Raw genomic sequence first — 6412 nt, forward strand, 5'->3', positions numbered from 1 at the left:
TGCCTAGTCCAACCCCCTCAGCCTGAGGAGCAGCCCTGAGGGTCTTGGTCCCCCACAAGTCCCCCCATTCCTCCCCCACCATACTGTGAATGTCCCATGACTCAGCACAAAGACGGATAATATATTTAATTCATGTTGTACAGAAAGGAGGGAGCAGTCTCCTGCAGAAAAGCTGGTTTTGACAGATTGGTGCCAAAGAGGAAAGACGAAGGCCCTTCTGTGGGCCTCATGAGTGTGGGCGGGGCTTGCTTGTGTGTGTGTGTATATATACAAGAATGAAGTGGAGAGAGAGTTTGGTTTGTGTGTATCTCTGAACCCACTCTGGGCTGTGGGAGGCGTGCCCTGCACCCTCCCTGCTGCGTTCAGGGCGGGCAGTCAACTCTGGGTGTTGTGGGTGGCATGGACGGGGCCTGGGACCCTACACTCTGTATCCCAGCCTTGGCCGAGGTTGGTGCCTGAGGGGTGGGGGCAGCTAGGAGAGCCAGGAAGGAGCTGGGGAGAGGTCTGGGGTTCTGGCTACTGTAGCTGATCCCTGTGCTTCCTGACTTCTTGGAAGAGAGAGTGGGAGGGCAGTTCAGGAGAGGGTTGGCATGGGGGGTGACTGAGGCCAGGGCAGCAGGACAAGGGTACGAGCCTCACTGACTCTGGCCCAGCCTGACGGCTGAGAAGCTTGACCCCTCCCGCTGCCCAGGCCACGTCTTGCCTGGGGTCTGCACGCAGCCTCCTTTCGCACGGTCTCGGGAGTTCTCCATCCTGATCTGTTTCCCAATTCAGCGTCCAGGTGTTCTCCCCAGACTGCACCTCCTGACCCCCCCATCTGGCGGCCTCACGTCTGGCCGTGAGAACTCCAATTCGCTGGCATCCGCGAGGGGCGGCTGCTTTCCGGAGGAGGAAGCTAGTGTCGAGAGGTTGGGTGATGTCTCCCCAGGCCGTGGAAGTGAGGGGGGACCAAGCATGATTCTGCACCCAGCACCAATGCCACCAGCCTGACCCTCCTCACCTCTTTGTAGGCAGCCAGACACCGAAGTGTAGGACAGTCAGTGCTCAGGAGGAGGCCAGAGCCCGAAACGCACGGGCGGGAACCAGAGTTGGGCCTTTGCAGCCAAGTTTGGAAGGAGACCAGAAGGGACCTGACTGATTAAGCTCCCGCCATGTAGCAGGCACTACAGAAGGTCTCACAGAATCCCACAACAGCCCCGTTTCTCCCCTCTCTGCAGAGGGGGACAGTGAGGTTCCTAGGGGTTAAATGACTTGCCCAGTCACAAAGCAAATGAGAGTCCCGGGTCTCTCTGCCACCCCAGCCCTTGGTCTTCAAGGAGGGGAAGGAGTGAGAAGAGGAAGAGTGTGGACAGCGTGGGCCCCAGGAGCCAGGGAAACCAACGCGATGAAGGCCCCAGGGCCGACGCTGCTTTGCGGGAGTACCTTGATGACTGATGTGTCCCTGGCAGCTGCAGCCCCCACCTCACAGAGGCTCCTGCCCCTTGGAGAGTCTTCCTGAGGCAGCTGTCCTTGCTCCTGCAGCTGGGGTCCTATTGTGGAGGCTCTCGTGGGTGGGGGCCCTTCCAAGGTCCCTGTTGGAGGCAAGGCACTCTGAGCTTCTGCCCTGGAAGGCTGGGGGGCGGCGCTGGACAGGCTCACACCAGGCCTCGTGTGTTACAGGCTTTCAGTGGGAAAAAGGATTGTTCTGGAGAAGGAAACTGGAGGGGCTGCGCGACTCTAGTTCTGAGCTGCTGGGGCAGAAGGACTGCGAGGGCTGCCGCCAGGCTCTCCAGTGCCCAGACAGCCACAACACAGGGCCGGTGTCCTGGAGCCCTATTCCTGGGCCCCCCACCATCATGTCCTTACCCCAAATGGCTCTCACAAACGGGCCTGCCACATTCCGCTGGAGTCCCTGGGCAAAAGCACCCTCAAACAAGTCATCTCCCCCTCCAGCCTCGATTTTTCATCTGTTCCTGGGATGGGGGATGCCTCAGGAATGCCCGCGCCCCACTGGCCTTTCCCTTCCCTCTGCTCCTTTGGCAGGCACATTTGTAGTTGGCAGCAACCCTGCAGCTGCCTCACAGAGGTCCTATTTGATGGTGGCTGCAAGGGTGGGGGGGTGACACCGACTCCCCTGATGGGCCCTGCCCCACCCTGGTGGGACCTGGGGCTGGCTCTCCGCTGCCCCACTCTTGCCTTCCTGTGGGCTCCCGATGGTCCCGGTCCAGTGGTCAGGGCTGATGCCCAACAGGTCACCTTTCCCTTTGCCCTGCTGGCTGCCTGGGCCAGCCAAGTGTTGGACACTGTTGCCAGTCCTCCTTTTCTTCCTCCTTGAAGCGGCTCAGCGGCTGTCAGCCCATCTTTCCGCCTCCACCTTTGTTCTCTCTCCTGCTTCCCGTGCTGACACTCCACAGCACCCTTGAGTCCCGCTGTCTCCAGAGCAAACCATCGGCACCACAAATTGGCCACAACCTGGCCCTGTGCTGGGCGCCAGGATGCCCAGATGCGTGCCTCTCTGCCCTCGCCTTCCCAGAGCTCTCACCTGCCAGGTGAGATGGCCTTTCCTTCCGCAGATTCTTGCTGGGCACCCACTGTGTGCCAGGCATGTGCAGGGCACGGTGGACGGGCCGTTGAACAAGACCGCCACGTCCTACTCACAGAGCTTAGAAAGACCTCACGCAGATGAACCCACGGCACATCAGGGGTCAAGTGCGATGAAGCGGAGTCAGGCAGAGTATGCCAGGGTTGGGGGGAGGTGCGGATGTGATGCCATGGCACGGGGCAGGCTGACATCCAGCTGTCAGGGCCTCGAATGAGACCTTGTAAGGGGGAGCCATGTGGACCCCAGGGGCACTATTCCAGCAAAGGCCCTGAAGGGAGCCTGCTTGAGGATGAGCAAGGAGGCAGTGGGCTGGAGCGCCGTGCCGGCCGGCTCTCACTAGCTCTGCACGGCCAGCATTTAGGAGGAACTGATGCTCTGCTCCAGCTCGGATGGATTCACTCAGACTTTCTGGCTGTGGGACCAGCCATCTGTAGTGTTTTAAAAGCTCCTCAGATGACCCTACTGTGTGGCCAGGGTTGAGAACCACTCATGTAGGGTCTTGTGGGGCGTGGGAGGGACTCTATTTCACTCTGAGATGGGAAGCCACTGACCTGTTTTTAAAGCCTCAGAGAGGCCAACAGGAGACGCCAGGCCCCCAAGGAGGGTGCTGTGGGAGGAGTAGGGAAGGGCATCGACGGCCCCCACAGGCACCCGGGGGCTTTGGCCAGGAGCAAAGCGAGGAGGGAGCAGCCCCCTCCATGCATGGTGCCCGAGATGGGTCTGTCATCCATTTACAGATGAGGCTCTGGGGTCGGGTCACTGCCTGGCCACACAGAGAGTAAGGGGATTGTCAGAGTTGGAACCCAGCTCTGCGGAGCTGAGCAGCCCACCACCTGCCTTCCGGGGAGCTGTGGGTGGCGGGCATAGGAGGCGCCACCTCACCTGCGTGCTGGCCACACCTTTGCATCTGGTCACCCACAAGCATGACTGACAGGAGCCAGTAGGCATGAGTTAGCCAAACGGCACTGTGCCCCACCTCCCCCATGTGCCCCCCACCATCCCCCAGGCCCTCCTCTGGACCCCCCACCCTCCACCAACTCAAAGGGCAGCTTTGGGCACTGGGAGCCCTGGTTCCTGCTCCAACTCTGTGGGCTGCTCCGGTAAGAGTGTACCAACTCTCCTCAGCCGGGATGGATGGGGCAGGGCGCAGCTCGGACGGGGTCACAGATGCCGCTGGGCCACTGCCTTCGTACCCGTCGACGTTTTCTCCTCTCCCTCCCTCCCTCTCTCCCTTCGTCTCTCTCTTTCTGCCTTTCTCTCCCCCTTTTCCCTCTACTACCCGCTCTTTCTGCCCCTCCCCTCATTCCTCTTCCTGGGGTGGCCCTTAGTAACTCTTAACCCAGAGAGCAATCATCCGGCCTGGCCTCTTCCCTAAGGAATAAGACTTTGCAGCCTCTCCTTGCTGTCCACCCCAAGCCTCAAATCACCAAGGAGTTCTCTTGCTGCCAAGCGTCATCTCTTTATCCTGCACCCTCACCCACTTCCTAGCGACGTCAGGACAGGGCACGAGGCGCTGTGCTGCGGGCACGGACGTGGGGGGTCGGCCAGAGCGTGGCCAGTGTGGATGCAGCAGCGCTCCTCCTGCTCGAGGCTTCCAGCCCAGTTCCTGTCCTCCTTCTGAGCTCCTCCCTGCCTCGTCCACTCATGATTCCTACAAACCTGCCCCGCACGTAGACGCTACCTGCAGGAGCTCAGCACCACAGAGCCGGTCAGGACGCGGTCATTGTTTCCTCTCACAAGGTCTCCCTCAGTTACCTGGGGGAGAGGAAGCTGTCTGTGAGTCATTCTTTTAAAATTTCCCAAGTTTTTTTTTTTTAATTTCAGACACAAACAAAACCTTTTTATGCCATCCATGTTTTCCCTGGAGGAGGCCTCGGCTGGGTCCTGGGTTCCTGGGGAGGAGTCTCGCACATCCATGGACACAACACACCGGCTCCAAAGTACATGGACCTGGATCAAAATCCCAGCTCTGCTGCTTGCAGGCTGTGTCACTTTGGGCATGTTCTTAACCTCTCTGTGCCTCAGCTCCCTTCTCTGTAAAATGGCCGTAGTAACAATACCTTTTTCGCAGAGTTACAAGGATTCATGAGAGAATTCCCACAAGGGGCCTGGCACAGTGTGCTCAGTGAGCAGGAGCACCAGCACCACTCTGCACATGCTCAGCCCGTCCCCACGAGCAGGAAGCCCAGCTCCCTCCCTCCCCCAGGGATCCTGGTCTTGGCATTAAAGTTGGATATACTCGTTTCTTCTTGCATTCTTAACCCTTGATAAGATCTTACTCTGAAAGAATGTATTAAGCATCTTGTACCTAAAAGATTTTGCAAAACTTTTAGAAGATGACCTCAGCCCAGAGTTTTGTCTCCACAGAGCTTTAAATGCAGCAGGGGAAGAAAGCATGGAAAAAGCTTACAATAAAAAGCATTGGGTCACAGGTGTCACTCCCAGTGGATCAGCTGCCTTCTGAAGTAGTGAGCTCGCTCTTCCTCGAAGCTTCTAAGCAGAGGCTGGGAGATCTCTTGCTGGGAGTTCCGGGGGCATGCTCTGCCTCCGGGAGGTCTTAGCAGGTTGCAGAGCAAGGGGCCACCTTCGGTCAGCCAGATCTGCACCTGGTCTGACCATATTCCTTGGGTCACTACTCTGCCAAGCAGGGCAGCGAGGTAGGGCCCACAGGTAAGAAGTGTTCTTCAGAGAAGCTGAGAGGAACGTGGCAAACCGTGATTCTGAGCTTGCAAACACCGTCCCTCTGGATCCCGAGCTGCCCGGGGCATCCTCCATCAGGCCACTTGCTTCGAGGCCCAACTGCCTTGGCCTTTCGAGACCCAGGACTGACTCTGGGGTGTTGGAATGAACTAACCTGGGATTCTTAAAGCTGGAGCTGATGAGGGTGGGAGGGCTGCCTTGGGAAGAGAACGTGGGCCCAGGGCCTGGGGACCAATACTGTTTCCTGCCTTGCACAGATGTCTTGAAAGGTCACCCTCTGCTGTCTGTGACTCTTCACCTCCGGCCAAGGGCTCCACTTGGTGATGGAATGGGCTGCCCAGCTGCAGGGTGCAGAGGAGGGGCAGGATTGGGGCTCAGAGGCAATAGCGGCAGTGCGGCGTGCAGGGAGCTCAGGTGCCAGGCTGCCTCGGTCTGGACCCCAGCTCTACCACTTCCCAGTTGTGGGACCACATAACATGGCTTCTCCATGCCTCAGTTTTCCCATCTGTAAAATGGCATGATTTTTGGGTTAATGTGGAGACTAAATGAATTAATAAGTGGAAAACACTCAGAATTTATTGGCCACATAGAAAGCGCCAGGTAAGTGTTGGCTGTTGTCACCTGTCCCCTAGGGCAGGAGCATGATCACTAGACGGGGGAAGGGCTGTATGGGGCACAGGAGTGAATAAAGCCCCTTCTGTCCCTGGGGAGCCGCCCATCCCCCCAAACTGCCACCAGAGTTTGAATTCTGATGTCCCTTATCCTAACAGATGGCAAAGGACTGGGAGCTTAACATCTAAACTAATTTTTTTTTAATTTAACAGACATTTATTAAAAATCTCCTTGGCCCAAACCACTCTGGAACACTAGGATCCAGAAATAAGTAAACATGCTCTCTCCTCCAGGGACTTGCAGCCTGGTCGGGGAGAGAGAGAAGCTAATTGCAGAAATCAGGACAATAAAGGCTCCGAGGGGAGGAGGGGGCTCTGTTATCTGCATTTCACAGATGCTTTAGTGAGAACCCCAGACTACGAGCAGCCCGCCCAGGGGACTTGCGACTTTGTGCCTCCCTCCCTCCTCTTCCTCACCCTCAGCTGCTAGATACCTATCAGTCCGGGAAGCCTGGAGAGG

At 57.8% G+C, this 6412-nt stretch overlaps 1 long non-coding RNA gene across 1 annotated transcript; it reads right to left on the reverse strand.

Moving 5' to 3' along the window:
• Window positions 1-111: 111 nt before the first annotated feature.
• LOC124251360 (uncharacterized) lies at window positions 112-4763 on the reverse strand. The gene is made up of 2 exons (XR_006891736.1): window positions 4419-4763; window positions 112-4336 (listed from the first exon to the last, which is right to left on the reverse strand). It is a non-coding gene; the product is annotated as an uncharacterized LOC124251360 (long non-coding RNA).
• Window positions 4764-6412: the final 1649 nt, after the last annotated feature.

This window comes from Equus quagga, chromosome 13, assembly GCF_021613505.1.
Source record: "Equus quagga isolate Etosha38 chromosome 13, UCLA_HA_Equagga_1.0, whole genome shotgun sequence".
In the NCBI taxonomy this organism is placed as follows: Eukaryota; Metazoa; Chordata; class Mammalia; order Perissodactyla; family Equidae; genus Equus; species Equus quagga.